The sequence below is a fragment of the Thermobia domestica genome, chromosome 16, assembly GCF_964235325.1.
Source record: "Thermobia domestica chromosome 16, izTheDome1.hap1.1, whole genome shotgun sequence".
NCBI lineage: Eukaryota > Metazoa > Arthropoda > Insecta > Zygentoma > Lepismatidae > Thermobia > Thermobia domestica.
In genome coordinates this window covers 7056969-7077825 of record NC_137469.1, presented here as the reverse complement: position 1 = coordinate 7077825, position 20857 = coordinate 7056969, and positions in this window count along the sequence as shown.

Here is a 20857-nt window from a genome sequence, read left to right as displayed (position 1 = left end):
ACAAATGTAGCTATTCGTACCTTTTGTTAATGACTTACTACCACAGTTACTGCATTCTAATGGTCTAAAGCTATAATTTGACAACAACTCCTTTAAGGTAATTATTGGACGTAACTTTTTCAACTCTTCATCCATGTACAAAAATGTAGGTATTAACGTTTTCCATAAATCAATAACATTATATACGTTGTTTCTATCTTTTAAGTCTATCTCACTAACATACTCAAAATACTGATAAAAATTATATCTATCTAGTGAATCTAGTTCATCCACATGCTTCTCAAAATAATCTAAAAATCTATTGTGTATAGCTTTCATATTTATCTTAAACAAAACTTTTATGGATACAAACCATAAAAGCACTTAAACTTAATAATATTTAATCATATACATAACGTCACTAAAAGAATACCCTTGATTTAGAAGATTTAAAACCTTAACACAAGATGACCACATATAACTGAATTAAAGTCTTGTATGCGTTCGTCATTGTAAAATAAGTTTTTGGTACCAAGATATTGTACTAGTTGTTTACGAGGAACACCACCATAAGAATCGAACACGTACTTTTCGTTGTTATCTTTCCAATAGCATATCCAATGAGTACCAATGTTTTCTGATTTATCGAAGTTAACTACACCACACTTATTTACATAGGGTTTTTATGGAAGTTCGTCACTCATATATACACCTCTAAATCATTTTATCTTTAATTCTTTAACCAACCTCTCTATATCAAAGTTGGTCAATGGTTTTAGTGTTTTTGACTTCTTTGGTTTACCTGCTCCTTGTTTTTCTTCCATAGCCATATTGTGCCTTTTTTGTTCTTCAAGTTCTTGTTTATTTTTCTTAGCATCAAGTACAGTTTTAGTAATCGCTGCTGCACCACCTGCTAATGAACCAACTGCTCCTAAAGCTGCTAAAATGGCTGGAATTGTAAAGATAAAACCACCCATATGCTCTTTCTTAATCTTTTTCATTTGTGCAGTAGTTAGAGTTAAATCCATTCCTTTACCTTCTTTCATTTTCTTGGATTTATCGTTAAGTTGTTTCTTTGTTAATACATGATCGATATTTAAATCCCTTAGTTCACTGTAAGAAACACTAAATATACAACCTTTAATAGAACACATTTTCCTCTTTATTTAAGAGAAAATCTTGGTTTGTAAAATTACAGTTGTTGTAGCTCCACCAAAATCAATTAAGGAATCATTTTTCATCTGTTATCCTTATCTCCAAATTATCAACCTTGTCTTTAGATATAGGGAAAAATAATGGATAAGTAGGCTCGTAAATAATACTATGTTTAAACTCGGCATCTGTTTTAAATGATGCTATAATTCCTGTTTCTCTATGTGCATACTCCGTATCTTTAACAAACATACCATCTGCTATATTACAGTGAACATTAATTGTATCAAATGGATGAAACTTTGGTGCCTTATCTCCAACATGTTCTGAACCTTTAGCTAACTTCTGACTAAAACCTAATACAGTGTTAATAGTGTTTAAGGTTATATCACAAAGCCTACTAGATATTTTAACTCTGTTTTTCTTTCTATCTTCGGTGAATTTAATATCATTTCCTAAAATGTGATTAAAATTATCGGAGTATGGAAGAATTGATTTAATATGTTCTTCTAACTCTTTTAAACTATATTGACCAGGTTGAACTATGAGTTGCTCTGAAAGTTGTTCTTCGCTACAAATTGTCAACTTATTATTTTTCTCTGTAATGTTTGGTGTTAGATATGTACTGTAAAACCCAACTAGTCCTATACTTAAATAGTAGTTACTGTTGTCTAATTCGTAATGAAGTTTCTTCTTTAAAACAGAAGAATCACTCGTTAACTTAAATACCTTAGCCATTTATTATATAATAAATGAACGAGTTTGATTTACCTAGAGATATTCCAAGAGAGAAAGTAATCAAGTTAATTGAAGATATCATTTAAAAGTTAGAATACAGCTTAAAGAAGAAAAAGAGAAAACTACGAATTGTTAGATATGCATACTACACTTTGATCACGTTATCGGTTATACTTTCTGCAACAACTGGATTTATTAATATTTTTAAACCCGTAACAATTTACTCAATACTAACAACGTCTCTGGCAACTGGAAGTGCTATTATAACAGGTTTGTCTTCTAAGTTAAACATAAGCAAAAGAAAAGATGAATATAAAAGCATTGTCACTTGTATTAACTCATTTAATGAACACTTAGAGATGATTAATAACATTAAATGGTGAAATGGATGAAGAATATATAAAAAATACGTTGCATAAGATCAGAGAACAGCTGAAAGATATAAGATCATAGAAGGTGCTAACACCCAGGGGCTCGACTATTTATCGGGTCTGATTCAAAATTTTCTTTATAATAAATGAGTAAGAAAACTATTAATTGGGATGTAAAAGAAATGATAAAAGAAACAGCAGCTAAGAAAAGAAATGGAGAACTTATACCTGATGATATTCGGTGCCTTATTGTGGGTCCATCTGGTTGTGGTAAGACTTTTCTGTTATTTAACTTCTTATTACAGCCAGGTTGGTTAAACAATAATTACTTTTACATATATTCTAAAAGCATGAATCAGTCAAAGTATGATCAATTAAAAGATCGATTTGAAAAAGCAGAATTAAAGTTCAAGAAGCAAATAACAACGTTCTTAAGCAGTAATGATTGTATTGTACCTATTGATGAATGTGAAAAATACTCTGTCGTTGTGTTTGATGATTACATTTTGGAGAACCAAGATACTGTTAGAAATTACTTTACGAGAGGTAGGCATAGACATTTAGACTGTTTCTATCTTGCACAGACGTATTCAAAAGTACCTAAACAGCTTATAACAGATAACGTTAACTTCCTATGCGTATTTAGACAAGATGATACTAATCTTAAACATGTGTATAACGAGTTTGTTGGAGGAGATATGCCTTATGATAAATTTAAAGAGATATGTTCAAAATGTTGGCGAGAAGATTATGGTTTTATAGTAATTGATATGACAAGGAAGGTAAACAATGGTAAGTATAGGAACAAGATAAAACACTTCTTATACGTTTGACGTTTTTTCACGTTTTTCCGTTTTAGCGGTTTACTTTTTTTGACGTTTTTTGACGTTTGACGACGTTTTTTGACGTTTATTGATGTTTTTCACGTTTATAGACGTTTGTTCGTTTTCTATATAATAAATGGATGAGAAAGTAATCAATAAGAATATTAAGTTAAAGGAGTTCTTGATAAAGGGCTTCAAATCTTGGAAGAAAGAAAGAGCAGGTATATACGATAAATTTAAGACACAAGAACAGCCTGTAATTGATGCTATCCAAAATTTAGGAAATGAGATCAAAGAAGTAGCAGAACAAAATAAAAATCTAATAAATGAACTTGATTCAGCTGTACATAAGACGGCTTCAATAGATCCTAGTCTACTAGAAACACCTAAAAAGATAACTTATGATAGTCCTCCAAGTAGTAGTGATACACCTATAACAGGAGAAATAAAACAAATGAGAAAACAAATTAAAGACAAAGTCGAAGGAGTAGAACCTTTAACAACAGCACAATCATTTGGTAAGATTGCAATAAAATATTATAGTAGAAGAAATGATAATGTATTTGGAATAAGAGCTGTTGAAGAAGATGGAAGAATAATAAATAAGATAGGAAATTCTGAAGTTAAAGTGAGTGGTGATGATTTGATAATTAATGGTAAAACTTATAAAGGAACAGAAGGTCTATGGGAATTGTTAACGATGAATACTAATAAAACAATTGAAGGTTATGATGACGATTTTGAACAGTACAAGGAAATAATAATAGAATCAGATGCTGTCTACCAAAAATATAAACGAGACAAAAAAGTAGCATCTAATAGAGGTTCTAAGAACATTAATATTATCAAGCCTATTTGGGATGATTATATTAAGCCATATTTACCTCCAACACCAACAAGAAAGAAAACACCAAAGTCTGGGGAGGGAATAAAAATATACAACGAATTACCTAAAGAATATATATGGATGGATGATGTGAGAAAGTTAATTGATCGGTTAATAGTTATAGATGGAGAAGGAAAGGCTGGTAATAATAACTTTTATAATGAGAAAGTAGGTATAGTGAGTATGATTAATAATAAGCTTTCGCAATTTATTCTTAATGATTCTAAAGGTATAGGTTATTTGATTAAGATCTTAAATACATTACCACCACGATTCTGGAATGATGAGAAGCTTGGAAAAGGATTAGTAAATGATTTGATTAATAAACTCCCATTTGAATTACATATTCCTGGTATGTCGTACTGTGGTCCGGGAACTAAGCTTCAAGAAAGATTAGAAAGAGTTGATAAAGGTATTAACCCATTAGATGAGGCTTGTAAAGAACACGATATATACTACAGAGACAATAAAGATACAGAGTCAAGGTATATTGCAGATAAGGAACTAGAAACTAAAGCATGGAAAAGAGCATTTAGTAGTGATGCATCAATTGGTGAACGATTAGCTGCTTTTGGAGTTGGTACTGCTATGAATGCTAAGGTTAAGTTAGGATGAGGATTATAAGTTTTTAAATGCTATTATGTATAATTCTTTTATGGGTACATTCCATAAAAGCGTTGTTTCAAGATTTTCTTTATAATAAATGGATAGTATTGAGAGTTACGAGTTACAGAGTTTTAAACCTAACACAAGAATATTTAATAATTTGAATGAAGCTAACAAAGACATTGAGTTTGATTTCAATGTGGTGGATGGGTTCATACATCCACACAAAGCAGATTGTCATATGACTTTCGAAGTTGTTGGTGCATCAGCTGGAGGAACATTTGGTGCAAATGATACTATAAAACTTGTAGATAACTTCTTACCATTCTTCTTTTCTCAAATTGAGGTTAGAAAGCATGGAGTTGTTATAGATAAGATTGAACTACCTGGAATAACATCTACAGCTATTGGAACATTAAAGATTTCCAAACCAAAAGTTGAATATCTAAAACAAGCAGGATTTGATGCAGATGATAAACTTGGTCTACGAAAGGACTTCAGCGTTTTGTATCCATTAAGATTAATTCCAGGCTTTTTAAGTGATTATAAAGAGGTTATGTGGAAAGGTGGATTGAGAATAACATTTACAAAAGCTAACAACAATAACGATGTCTTGTACAAATGGGCTGGAACAGGAGCAGGTGTAACAGCTCCTCATGATGGAAAAATAACAATAAAGAATATGGAGATAATAATAACAATAAAGAATGCCTATTATTGAATACGAATCTAATTACGAAGACCGGTTAAAGATGAATATTCTTAAAGAACCTAAAATCATGTTTTCATTCTATACTTACGAGGGGGAGTCAAATGAAAACCATAATTATTTTTTTAAAAATATTATTTATTGGTCACACAGGGTACAGAAGTAAATCACTTTTCAACATAGTCCCCTCCTCGTTCAATGCAAGTCCGCCAGCGCTTCGGAAGAACCTGAATACCTGCAGAAAAAAGTCTTTTGGGCGACGGCGCAACCACTCGTGCACCGCGTTGCGTACCTCTTCATCGGAGTGGAACTTCCTGCCGCCACTCCTTGCTCGCTCGCTCTGTTTCAGGCTGATGGTAATGCACCCATGTTTCTTCACCAGTGACGATTCGTGACAGGAAGGCATTACTGTCACGTTCAGCGCGCCACAAAAGGTCTTCGCACGCATCAACACGTCGCTGTTTCAGTTCAGGCGTCAGTTGTCGGGGCACCCATCTTGCAGACACCTTATGAAACTGGAGAACATCATTCACAATATACTGAACCTTCATTCGCCTAAAAATGTCAATCGGTTTCACACCTTCACTTCGCTAAAACCGAATCACAGAACGCTGCTCCTCGCTGGTGCATGTGGCTAGTGGGGCTGTTATTTTGGAACTGTTGTTGCGCCGGTGTTTGTGCATCTGCCGGCTGCTGCCATCTAGGAGACATCCGGCATACTATCGTGAACAGGCGTGCCAACTTACAGCTCACTGGCGCCATATGCGGATTTTTATTTCTACTTTTATGGTTTTCAGCTGACTTACCCTCGTATCAGTGTGTTCGGAAGACTGTCGTAGGTTCTTTCTTGGAGTTCGATGTTACTACTCAATTTAATTCTAGACAATTTGATATGCCTGATTTCGTAGTTGTAATGTTCCAAACTGATAGAAGTGGCAAACAAACAGCAGATGCAAGTATGTTTGATCATTGTAAGGTAAAGAATATCTATCTTAAGAATTGAAGGAATGAGACATGAAAACCAAATTTGATCGGAATTGGGTCAGATCGTTGGATCGTCGTTTGATCGCGTTTGATCGACACCAATTATCGTTTGACCGCCACGAGTATTAACGTAATATAAGTAATTATGTAGGGAATCCAACAGGTGAACCTGTTAGCCCCCCATGAAACCAAATTTGCTCGGAACTCGGTCAGATCGTTTGATCGTGTTTGATCGACACCAATTATCGTTTGACCGCCACGCGTATTAACGTATTATAAATAATTATGGAGGGGATCCAACAGGTTAACCTGTTAGCCTCCCATGAAACCAAATTTGCTCGGAACTAGGTCAGATCGTTTGATCGTCGTTTGATCGCGTTTGGTCGACACCAATTCCGTATCCACGGGGGGCTAGGGGGCCGGGCCCCCTCTAAACTTTGGCTGGCCCCTAAAAGTTTCACGGTATTCTTGCAAATGAACTATAATATGGTGATGAAGTATAATATGATTGGTTCGGTCCCCCCTAACTTCTACCGGCCCCCCCCCTAAATTTTTGGGCTGGCTATGGGCCTGGCTTCCTCTAACTTTCTTGAGCAAATCTATCTTAGGTTCAATACTATAATAGTAATCGGTTCATGTAATATGTCACTGGAGCTTCACAATATCAACATTTTGGATTGGAAGTTCTACTACGTATTATTCACTTGACTATTCCATACCCCTGTCTCGAAAACATTCTTGTTCTCCATTGTTACATGTTAACTTATACAACACTATTCAGGGGCGGATCCAGGGGGGGCGATCGGGGCGATCTCCCCCCCAGGAGAGGAAAACTTTCTTATTTTATATATATAAATAAAACCAATTCCAAAGTTTGGAGCTCTTAAAAGTAGCAGTATGACAACCCCCCCCCCAGAAGTCGGTCCTGGATCCGCCCCTCACACTATTGATATCAATTTCACAGTTTTAACATTCAATTTTACATCTCTCATTTGTCTACTGAGTATTTACTAAAGAAAACACTTTCAACTGTCGCATTGTGTTCAGATATAGCAAATAAATACTAAATTACTCTCAAGAATTCACCGCAATTATGCCTTATCAACATTTGGTAATATCCAGAGAGGAGGAGGGAAAAAGGAAGAACCAATAAAGGAAGAAAAAGGAGTCTTAAGTTTGCTCGGTACCTGATAAAAGAGAGAAATCTGACAATCCTATGATAGGGTCGGTGCTTTTGAGCAGCTGCGAGGTAGCCTAAACACGCTGTTTAATCTTGTTAACCAAATATAAACAGAAAACCTTATTCTCATTGTAGCACCTCCTTAGTATATGACGATATCTTTAGTTTTCTTTTTAACTTTGCCGTTCTTCAAATTCAGAATCATTTTGCTACAAGACTCGAATTACACACGTAACCACTGAACAGTGTTGTCAATCGCCAATTTTAGAGACAAACAGCTAAATGTAGTAGATATTGAGAGGCAGATAGTGACAAAATATTTAGAAAAGCGACTAACGACTCTTTTAGCGACTTTTTGGCGACAAAACTGGTGAATTCTTTCAGTGCTTTGCTTTTTAAAAACGTCGATATTATTTACTGAGCGATTGTAAAAAGATTAATGGTATCGCCACATGAACTCACCATGTGAGACATATTCGCAATTGTCTTGTTATAACTGACAACACAACTTCTTGGCAATGGTAATACTGCGTCATGTCAATTGACACTTGACAGTTCGTAACTGAGCAAGGAAAAAATTGATTGCGGGTGATCTTTGCACATTCGTTTTCCAAACAGAAAAAGGCAGTGATAGCTGAACTTAGAAGAGAGCCAAACAAAAAAGGAAAGATCTTAAGCGGGCCAATATATCAAAAAATAAGAAGAAGAATGGCACATTTGACAATTCTTATAATACTAAGTCCTATTGCTAAGTATTTTTTTAAATCTTGTTCGTACTTGTAAAGTAAAATTTCTACTTCTAATACAACTCTTTCAAAGAAACCACAATCTTCTTTTCATTCGTAAGATTAAGTATCATGTCGTGGATCGAAGAGAACTTTCAGCAAACCGCATCTCGCCTGCAAGCCATAGTTTGCCTATCACAGAACTAGAGCATTTCGAATCAAATTTTGACTATGTCTAATTGCATTGTGTACTATGTAGTTCATAGTGTTGTGTAATTAATAAACTTAAGTGACTAAAATGTGTCATTTGTATGTTTTTTATTTCACATTAAAAGCGCCATCTTTCTAAATTACTATGGATAAACTCAGCACCGTAACTTTGATTTTTTCCTAGGGGGGGGCAAGCATTAATACGCTTATTGGGCCTCTTAGAAAAGCTGTTTTTCTAATCCTTGGGGCCCCTCTTTCCATCTTTCTCTTACTCTTTATGGACCCCCAATAGCTTATGGGCCCTCACGCACGGCATTGTCTGCGGGACAGTTAGTTACGCCCATGGGCCTGTTTCATACATGACAAATTAATTAAGGGGACAATATTAGCAAATCTCAAAGCCATACGAATAAATATTTCTAGGGTCCATAATAGTGGACATTTTTTACTGAAATGGGCCCACGACTCATTTTTGTTTTCTTTACATTTTGTGTGCAGTTTTGTTTATGTAATGGAGTGAACCTGTTTGATGCTTCATTTATAATTAAGGTCTTTATGTTCGTATCGTATATGGAGTAAGAAAGTTTTGTCTTAAAATGCCCCCCTCGAACAGCGGAGAGATTGCCTGGGGGCAGTTGCCTCCCCTTCCCCCCAGTGACGTAACGGTTTGCGTCAAGGAATGTAAAATTTGCAGTTTAGTTTGCGATAATTGACATAGCAAATATAATGACTTTTTACTTTTTTGTTGCGTTATTGTATGCAGAATTTTCAGAAGGCTAACACGGAATGCTCTCGTGTTTCTTTACGAATAGGTAAGTTATTTAACACGGTTTCTGTTTTAATTAATTACATTTACGTATATCAGTTACGTTTATATTGTTTCGCAAAATTTAAACAAAGTGGGGCAAATACTAATTTAAGCGACTTTCGAAGCTGAATTTAACGACATTTTGCCAATAGAAGTTGGCAACAGTGCCACTGAAGCAGTGGCTAGTGTTAAAGTTGCAGTTATCTGTGCCTTTAATGGAAAAAACCTCGTGTGAGGTGGAAGGAAAGGAAGTTGCAGTTTATGCATAACGTTTGTGAAATACACAGTCTTGTATTCTGTGTTCTAAAAGCTGATGTTGCACCTTAGAGCTACAACTGTGAGTGAAAGTACTGCACTTTAAAATAAGCTAATAATTGACTCTATAAGGTGATCTTGAAGATTTGAATGTTGTTTATAAGATATACACTATCAAGAACCCCGTTCCCCAAAACTTGAGTGTCTTTGCCATAACGTGTAATTGTGACCTGAAAAGTGCATAATGTATGTGTACAGTTGGAGTGAAATAGTGCGGCTTATTATTCTTGATTGCTGTGTTCTGTTGTGCTGTGTTGTGTGATTCTTGATTGTTCTTGATTCTTGATTCATCCTTCAGCATGCCCCGACAGCCAGTAGTAAGTAATGAAAGAGTAAGAGATGCTTTAAAACATTTCAGAGACATTTTCACTGATGATGGAAAAGTTAAATCGTACACGGATCCTGTGTGGAAAGACGTGTGTGCACACGAACTTCTTCAAAAACATGAAGATATGTCACGAAATGCAATTAATAGTAACGCGTTTAAACCTAAACAGATCCACGATTATGTGCATCAAAACAGGCATAATGTTCAGAACTATTTACTAAAAGAATTTGGTTTAAGTTTTCCTCCACATGAAAACAAAGAAGAAATCAGCTCTGATGAAACATCATCCTGTTCCACGGATTACTTCGAATCTCCAGAAGAAATTCATCCAACTGTTTTGTGGCAGGTCTCCTTGCCTTATGAACATTATGTAAATATTATGGGTTCTGAAGTTTTCTATAAGGAGGGGGTGGTTCTTAAAAGACGTAAAGTACTAAAAAAGAATTCATGGTCATCAGTAGTAGCCGATGCTCTTTACGAACAACATGGCATTCCATGCGCAATAGCATTCAAACGAAATAAAGTACGGGTAGGCGAGGAACAATCAACGAAGTTCTTAAGTGCAGTGGGGCATTGTGTAGAATGCAAAGCTGATATTTATGTTTCTGCGGAGGAGGAACCTGTTATTGGAAATCCCTTGATATTACACTGTCGAATCCCTGACACTAGACATATACCACATTCTAAAAAAAGACAGTTGAAGGGAGAGAAACGGAAGAAGATAGGTGAAGAGATGTTACAAACATATGCTAGTAACTGGATAAGGGAAAAAATCAGTAAAGATATGAAGTTCGGCCAACGTGAACCTCCAACATTACCTTCTTTACGTGTTTGCAGGAATGCCAGACAGGAAGCCTTGAATAAAAAACATGGAACCCCATTGACGAAAGATCCTGTTCTGGCACTAGCAAAGATGAAGTATATGCAGTCGTATGCAGGTGACATACACACACTAAGCTATGATAAATTTGGCGTTCATTATTGGACTAAAGAACAAGTATATGTTTACAAGAAATTTTGTTCAAATCAAAGTTTCCCCCAAGTGCAAGTGGATGCGACTGGAAGCTTAGTGATGCCGTTAAAGCGTCCAAATTCAACATCATCTCACATATTTTTGTACGAAATCGTTATTAATTTTGATAGCAAAGTATTGAGTGTTGCCCAAATGCTGAGTGAGTGTCAGGACACGCCGACTATAACTTTCTGGATTGAAAAGTGGCTAAAAGACGTAAAAAGTGTACCTAAAGAGTGTGTAAGTGACTTTTCTTTCGCAATACTCGGTGCAGTTTGTCGAAGTTTCAACCAATGCAGCTTATCTTGTTACCTAAGTAAATGCTCACTTCTTATTGAAGGTTCTATCAATGAAAAACCTAAGTGTTTCATCAGAATTGATGTTGCACATCTGATCAAAACTGTATGCCGCTGGAAATGTTTTGAGAAGAAATCAAAACTGATCAAACAATTCTTTGTTCGGTGTGTTGCACTGATGATGGAAACAACTTCGTTTCGATCTTTCAAGAAATTATTCCGAAATACAATTATATTGGCTGAATGCGAAACTACCAATTCTGTTGAATCGGGCTGGGAAACGGCAAAAAACGAATTAAGTACTTGCATTTTAGTTGGATCTTCTCAACAGTTTGACGTTGATTACGGTGATGATGTTTGTGATGAAATGTCGGGTTTGGAAGGCATTGCTGAAGACATCGAAAGCAATATGCGTGATACCGGTATGGAGTGGCTTAAAGAAATATTGTCTGATGTGGCAGTGCTGAAGAACATTGAAGGGAAAGAACCGAATCCATATTATTGCCCAAGTTTCTCTCGACTCCTAATCAGACTAACAAAATATTTTTTGTTATGGTCTAGTGTATTGGTCCCTTTCTTTAAATCTCCCAACCACAGGGCTTCGTCTGCATCCGTCGAATGTGACTTCGGTGTGCTAAAAGTAGCAGTCCTTCAACATGAGAATAGACCATTGCGTTTAGACAAATTTGTTTCTCTTCATCTACAAGCATTGCGCGGACAGGTGAATGGAGTCGCTAACTAAGTCTATTGATGAAAATAGAATTTCTGAAAGATCAGATTTGTCGGAAGATTTAAAAGAATTGATGGAAGAAGAAATGTGGGGAGGCAAAAACAAACAGTTTCCTGACAAAAAAGAAAAGACGAGAGATCAGAATAATACATTAAATGAAGAAAAACATGGAATTAAAAGAAGAACAGAAAAGCAAATCAAGAAGTCTTTTTATTTTGGACCATTTCGAGACATTACATCTGTTGCTGACAATCCACACACTGATCGTCCTCTCCGAATTCTAAGAAATGGAAATTTCATGAAACCTATTGTAGGGCCATTCCACGCGAAAGTGAGCCTGAACCCAAATTTTCGAAAACTGTTAAAATCAATGCATTTTTACGTATATATGAAGTAAATAGAACGAAATTTACTTTTTCAAAAAGAAAAACTTATTTATACTTAGAATTCACGTAAAATTTTAAGTCTGAGTTGTGAATTTGTAACATGTCAGCTGGGAGGAAAATTTTTATTCTTGTTATCGGCAACATTTTACGGTATATTGTGCATGTTTGGCTGAAGTAACTTCGAGCTATTCAAGATGCTTCTTTTTGCTACAAGCTGCAGTTCAAATAGTGTTTACAGGATAAAAAATGTTTATAATACCATTAAAGATATAAACGTCAACTTGAGTGTCCTGCCCGTGACAGAAAACTATCAAAAGTTATTGTACTGAATTACTAAATTTGTGAATGTGGTTCGTACTTAGTAGAAGTAACAATTTTCACGTGTACTTCACATTTACCAAATTTTGGACTAATGCTAACAATATATTTCGATTTATTTCAATTTGAAAACTTGTCCTGCCCGTGACAGTGGGCATGCCACTCGTGGGATAGTTTGTGTACATTGGTTATTCACGATAGAAAATGATTCCATGTGTACTAAAATAAAGTTTTCTAAGCATGAACATTATTTACTTAAATAGAGGATTATGTATTACTGTCAGTATGATGTTTTAACTTAAAATAAATGTCATATAAATATTATCATTAGTGTCACCTTTCTGTTCGTTTCAAGGGAGCAGTAGATGGGATTGAAGTACGTACAAAACGGCCAGTATGGAACTTTGTGAAACAAAACAAAGTAATTGTAGAATGTGCTGCTAATTTCGTAGCAGCTTTAAACTCTTCGTTTCAAAATATATCTGTTTTACTACTATCATCAGCAGAAATTGAAAAAAAAAAAAAAACGTTTTGAATAAAAGACGGGAAAATGCTCTTGTCAATTGAATGTCTCCAATCAAAACAGTTATTCCTGCAATTTGACAGTGAAAGTTTGGTAGTTCGTGGAACTTTTAAATTAGAGCTGCATCCGTATAAAATCTTTAAATTTCTAACAGACTTTTATTCAGATTCTGAAAATGGTGACTCCAAAAGCCATGAAGGTATCCTGAGGGACGACTTACAAGGCTTGTGCATGTTAACAAGGCTTGTGTTAGACCAGCTGTTGAAGATATAACACAATAAACATTTTTGTTGATGGAATTTTTCTCTAGTGGACAGATAAAGAAAACATAGACATGCAACTATCGCACAAAGCCCAGTAGAAGAGGACGAAGAAGTCAAGGAAATTCGTATGAAGACCGTAAGCGATTGCGGTAAAATTTTCAAGACTGTTGAAGATGTGTCTTACGTGCATTTCGATCAAATAATACCTTTGATACCAGCAGTGCTGTGCCCCGGGGGGAGGGGGGGCGAGCGTGGTTACGGCCCCGGGCGTCAAAGAAAGGGGGCGCAAAATTCAGGAGGAAAAAATAATAATATATATATATATATATATATATATATATATATATATACATATATATATAAAATGGAAAGAAAACAAGTATTAAAAAGTGCTCAAAATCAACGAAAAGCAGTTTATTTTTGAAAATTTTCTTACGCATCGCGCCAACCATAGTAACGCTTTGCGGCTGGTCTGTCGATCTCATATTTACGGGGGCGCCGTCGCGACGCGTCGTATACTCTCGCCCCGGGCGCTGATTTTCCACGGCACGGGCACTGGATACCAGCACCTATTTTATATACTGTTGGACAGTGTTTTGCACGAATTTCCCTACAAGGTGGGTGTAAATGGGCAAATAAAACCATTTCCTAAAGTGTAGGTGGTGAGAAGTAAGTGTACGGCATATTATTATTTTTATGTGGTAAAAGCGAGCCTCAACTGAAGTAAATATAATTATTTATGTAAAATGCTATAACAGAACAGCAGAAATTAACTTATTTTCCATTTTATTTCATTTTTGAAATCATTCTTATTGAGATGTTGTGTGTTGATTCACACGGTGTCCTGCCCGTGACAACCATGTGTCCTGCCCGTGACACAGTAAAGTTTAGTTTATTCATTAAATAAATATTTGGCAAATTTCTATTATGTGAAGTTTGTTTAAAAATTTCATCATTTATACATTTCCGTTTAAATAAAAACATTTTGAGCTAAGAATTCACAGAGTTTTGTAACATTCACTTAGTGTGTCGAAAGTCACTTCTCTTTTTTGTCCCCACCCGTGACAGACATTTAGGAATTAATATTTTCTACTCTAAACAGAAAAAAATACTGAAAACATCAGCTACATATACTCCTAAGTCTGTACTGCTCATATATCATACAATTAGCAGAATTTATGTTGTACTTTTAGAAATATACAACTTTAAAGCATCAAAAATGTCGTCTAAATGTCCTGCCCGTGACGATGGAATGGCCCTGTAATAGAAGATGTCGTATATGTAGTGCAAAACACTTGTGCTTTCGATTCAATTGTTCATATTTTAGCTACTGTTTATCAAGATTTTGAAACGTATAGGCGATGTATTAAGCACAGCGAAAATGATTTTTTGAAGTTTGTTACACATTTCGTGGAACATGGTCCCATTGAAGAAACATACAAGAGACGAACTGAGCTTCTTTTAAATGTAGTACCAAGTCATGAACTTCCAAGTGGAAACTATTCTTTGGACGCAGAGGATAGTATTGCACATACTGTTGAATTGTTTCTTAGAGACTTTCCAAGTGCCGTGCAAACATTTTCATGCGCTGAAAAGAAATGCGAGAATAATAAGCAAATAGACTTGATGTTTTGGCCAGTTAATTACAACGATCTGCAAGTTAACGTGAAACAGGCAATTGAAAATCCCTGCAGACTCCTTTCCAGACCTTGCTCTACAAAATGCAGAATGCGGACAACAATAACTACTCAACCAGGTCTTCATCTTTTCGTCGAACTTGGCATTGGTGAGAAAAGTATTCCGCTGGCATCATTTCCAATTGAAGTTACTTTGTGTGATGTAAAATACGTATTAGGTGGAGCAATAATATATATAAGAAACAGGCATCACTTTGTGTCATTTTGCAGAAGGAAAAACAATGTGTGGCAACTATATGACGATCTACTGTGTGCAGTGAAGATAGTGGATCCAAAGAACATTGCTGGGTCATTACAAATGATAGTTTATGTTAAATTATAAAAGCCATTAACTTAGAACTTCTCTGTGATTTCATTGAAATACTATTCTAGGAAATGAACACTATCATTAATTAATAACACAAAATGACGTGCTCTTTGTTTTCGGAATGCGAGGTAGATTTGCTTTTAATAACAAGTTCTTAATATCTAAGTATTGATTTCCATGACAGACAATGAGTGTCAGAAAATAGCTACCAAGCTCATGTTAGCTTTTCTGAAATTTGTAAAGCAAGAACACGTTCTATCATTGCATTTGAAGTTGATAAAAGTGTAGATATTGTTTTTTATTTTCACCATTTAAGTTTTGTAAGAAAAACATATGCCTTACAGTTTTAGTAATAACGTAAATTAGAGGTAGTGTGAAATAATACGAATTTAGACATAAGATACTTTCTTTTTTCTGCTGTGGTATGGAGATAATAACTGATTATGTTTAATATGTTTCAATATGTTATTAAACTTGGAAAATCTAGAATACAATTAAAGATGAAAGTTCACTTGTCTTAATGTACTTGTACATAACAATTCATAAAAAGACATAAAGAAACAATAATTAAAAAAATACTGAAAACAACAATTTAAAAAATCTATTAAAAATCCCTAACAAAATGAGAAAAATACTTTGCGGAATGGGTTAATATATGGACGTTAAAGTTATAACGATGGAACTCTCATTTCCAATGTTTCCCATAAACAAAAGGTCGTACTGATATAAATTCTGGTATAAAAATATATAGTTACCATTTTGAGATGTAACCTGGGTCCAAATTTAATGTAATGGGTTAAACTGAATTGGATTAAATATATGTATATTACCTGTATATTGAATTGAATTTAGACGATATTTAATAAAGCCGTGATTTACTTCAAATTTTCTTTTAAAACATTGATACATGTAGATCTGTTTTATGTGTTTAAATCTTTATTTTTTTAAATTTCTCTTAAAGTAACTTCCACCAATATAACTATAAAAGTCCATATTAAAGTGTTAAACCCACCTACAAATTAAAGTCTTAACTTTCATAACCCTGCATGATCAGATGAAACTACTTTACCCAGTTAAGATATATACACTCTAAGAACTGTACCCATGATTTTGCACAAGTTCCCATCAAATAGAAGGTACTTCGCTGATGTACCTATGAAAATTTAATGTACCGAAGACTTTAGTGGGTACACACCGCATCTCAGCCTCTTACCTATGAATTAGTGGGTACAGGGAAGATTTATGGGTACAGTAAATTCGTACCGAAGAATGTACCCATGACAATAAGGTAATTGAACATACGCCATATTGTGTGTTATCGGTTGATGTGTTGTTTGAAATGAAATCTTTGAGTTTTACGTCCCACGATTATGCCGGTTAGGCTAAAGGAGACGGTGATAATGAGAAATGAGTGAAATGGTGGAATGAAGAAAGTGGGAGGAAACGGGAGAACCCCGAGAAAACCCACGCACACGGTGTTTGTCCACCACAAAGTTCACTTGGCGGGGGCTGAGATTGTGTTGTTTGAGCATTATTTGATTGAAGATTGGAAAGACTCAAGCAACCAATCAAACGAGTCACATATAAAAGTAAGTGGAATATTCTGTATTTATAATTGTATTTGGATATTGTAAATGAATTAACTTGTCTAAAATGTATATTATATTTCAATAGTCAAACAGTAATTTCAGCGATAGTTCCTTTGAAAAAATGTTTGATGGTTAAGCTGATTATAAAATGTAAATTTTAAATCTAGTTTTTTTTTAACATGCACAACATGCTAATTTTCGTGACTTTATCTGAATAATATTCCGACTTTTCCTTCGGTGCCATTAACGTATGTAGGGAAATCAAGAGTCATTTATAGAATTGAAAGTGCAAGGGTAAGTATTCCACACACATGCTTACGTACACCTTGCACTTCACTGGTTTGTATAGGTTGTGTTTATGGCTTCTGGTGCTTACGTTCAAGGGAACGTTTACTAAATCCCTGTACCTTGTGCTTGTGGAAGGACTTCGCTGTGTAAGTGTTGTATCACCGGACCAATTTTTCGAAATTTACAGGGTGAATTGGAGAATTTATTTTGGTTTGAGAGCAAGAGTGAGTGAAAGTCAGATGAGGGGAATAGTTGAAGTTAAGAAAGTGATTTCTGTAGGCTGTATTTGATGTTGTAAAGGAATACTGTATGTGGAGGCGGAAGTGACTGTTTGGCGGAGATGTACACTTGTTATGATTTAGTGGCGGGAAAGACAGTGTGGTAATAGCGCGTATATGTCAAGATTGTGACATATCGTGTTTGCGTTTTATAGATTTATACAAAAATAACGAATGTCAGTTGTTGAAATTATGTGAAAGACACAATATACTGTTTACAAGTGGAGCTTTACTAATATAAAGTGCTATTGAAGCTAGCATCATTGCCAAAAACCATCTGTTTCACTACCAACTCGCATACCCACCATCGCTTACACGCCTACTTCCTTCGGTCGCATCCAGCACTTAGTATACATTCAGACGCCGTGTTTATACGCAATAGTGATTTTTTATGCCAAATTGTAAAAGTCTACATGCCTCTGTTTTGAAGGTAACTGAACCTAACCTAGCCTCACGTAACGTAATGTAATCTAACCAAGTGTAGTACACTTTGGTACTTTTTCTATTTTCATGTGGCCCTCGATATAACACAAATACCCCCTTCCCTCTCGGACACCAGTCACAACGTTGCCCCCCTTACCTTCTACGGAACCCTCGAAGTCCTTGTACAAGTACATGACAAAGAAAACATACCCAATGTGCACACAGAGAAGGCCTACTTTTATCAAAATGCGCCTCACCTCATAGGCCTACGGTACATCACGAAAGTAGCAACGAAAACTAAAAGGACTTAAATTAACCTTGCCCTAGCTGATATTCCACAAGAGTTCGTACAAAAAAAAAAAAAAAAAAAAAAAAAAGTGAAAGCGATCGAAGGAAAGATTTAGCAACTGGGCCTACAACTTAAGAATCTCTCTCTCTCTCTTTTTTTTCTTTCTTTATGAACGGTGCTAGCTTAAACTTGGCCAAAAAAATAAATAAATAAACTATACGGTTCCTTCGAAATTTCAGAGTTCCTTGCTCAGTATCGCAAACTCAAATAGGAAATGCAATATCTCAAACTAAACAAACAAACAGACAAATATAATTTCGTTAAACTTTCCTGATCCATTCAACAATTTGTCTGTAAATACTGTGATTCTACTCGTGTGTAATTTATAAGACCCCCAAAATAACTTACGCTACTAACATTTAATATTACTCGATACAACTGGTGGGAAATATTTTGTTGGGTGCCAGTGTCTGCTACATAGGGTTAGCAAAAAAGACGTTTCTTTTGAACCGGTGTTTTGGTTTAAATAAATTTCTTAATTTATTTAGATTACATATGGATATAAATAATTTTATTTGGTCTTAACGTTATTATGCAACACGGTGATATGAAAGTAGGTCTTTTTCCAAAGTAGACATCGATTACAAGGAAAATGTTTAGCTGTCTGATGCAATAGGAATAAATAGCGCGATTATAATACAAATGTGTTGCTTCATCTTTAAAGCACAGTAACTTTTATTTTGATTTATAATTATGAATTAGCTTATTATTGGTAAAATAAAAGTGACAGGTCTTCGTAAGGTATTTCCATAAGAAAATTACAGAGAAAGAAAGAGGCAAAAACTGATATCAAAAGAGAAACAACAAACCCATGTCGTTTCAAATGAACCCTTGGCCGGTTCATCTAATGAGAAATGGAGAAAAACAGTAACTGCTGTTAAAAATCACAAAGAGATACGTTATGTTCAACCTGTGTTATTAAATTTTTTAAAATTTATTCTCTCGTTCAAATTTTCAGAAAGTTTTAAAAATTTAGGTGTTGAGTTTCAGTTAAATATATTATATATATATATATATATATATATATATATATATATATATATATATATATATATATATATATAAAATTTGATTCAATGTGTGGTGCACCAGGAGTTAGTGTATATATTGGAAAAATTTATGTGCTGTGATGAAAATAAATCCTAATTACTATCGTACTCCCAGTTGGAGCTAGGGAAAGTAACGCCCCAAAAAGAACCCAAATGTCTCTAGTTATGGCTGTAAAGGAGTGTTCGAAAGATTGCATAGTGTTGCTGACTATAGCACAATTTTAATTTCTCAACATATATATATATATATATATATATATATATATATATATATATATATATATATATATATATATATATATATATATATATATATATTTATTTATTTATTTATTTCATTGCATTTCATCTAATACCTCCTTTACTGGTAGCTGCAGAGAACATAACTAGAGTGGTGTATTCTATTTACATAAAATACCTTGAGATAAAATAAAACCCTGAGATTTTCTTTATTTAGCTATGCTAAATCAGTGTGGTAGAGTGGTAGTGGAGATTTGTATTACTTGCAACACATGGTGGCGAGGTAAGCGAGATATCCTGGAAGAGTTAGGGAATTTGAAATTTCTAGAAAAGTTACGGAATTCTCAGAATTTCTAGAAAAGTTATGGAACTCTCAGAATTTCTGCTAATAGTGAGGGAGATTTCAAGCTTCCAAAAGTATAGTACGATTGTGTAATAGCGTGGACATTTTTTAAAATCATTTTTTGACATCGCATCCTTGCAGTATCTAACATGCTATTTCAAAAACAATTTTCTACTGCTACTAATCTGTCATTTGGAACAGACAGTAGTTGACGGAATAATAAAACCAAAAATTTATGTGGAAAGAAAGTTCTGTTAACATCTGATTGAACAGAGAAAGGAACGCAGATATTGTTAAATATTTTACAAGACATTATTGAGTATGTACTTTTTATAATAGTGAATATACGTATACTTTTTATAATAGTTGAGGTCATAATGAAAGGAAAATTGTTATATTTGAATGAACAGAGGAAGGACGTAAATATTGTATTTTTTTTATTGTTTTATTCGAGATTTCTTCATAGTTTCTTATTAAAATACTAACCAACATATCCTCATTTGATTGTCCTAACAAACCAATATATGTTGATAGTAAAGTAGTTTAGATTGATCAAGCTCCTGGGCATTCAGAATTTAATGGCCCGCCCCCCCCCCCTTCACGAAATCCTGGCTACGTGCCTGACAGCATTGTTATTTCGTGATTTTATTTCTTTATGTAAATATGTATTGCATTCTTTATATTTTTTAAACATATCTAAACTCATTCCTTTTGGATATATATATTACAGGCATCGTTTCCAGAAACCTTGAAACCTCAAGGACCAACCCTGTTCTATAGTGCCGAGTCTAAAATGCTGTGGAAAGGAAATAGAGAAACAGCTGAGATATAGAAGAGGCCTCTTTGCTGCTCTTATGTATTTATTACGTTAAGAATTTATTATACCCAACTTGGTTTGGACAGTTTCTGGGACGTTGACACGTGACAAAGAAATATTAAACGAAGCGTACT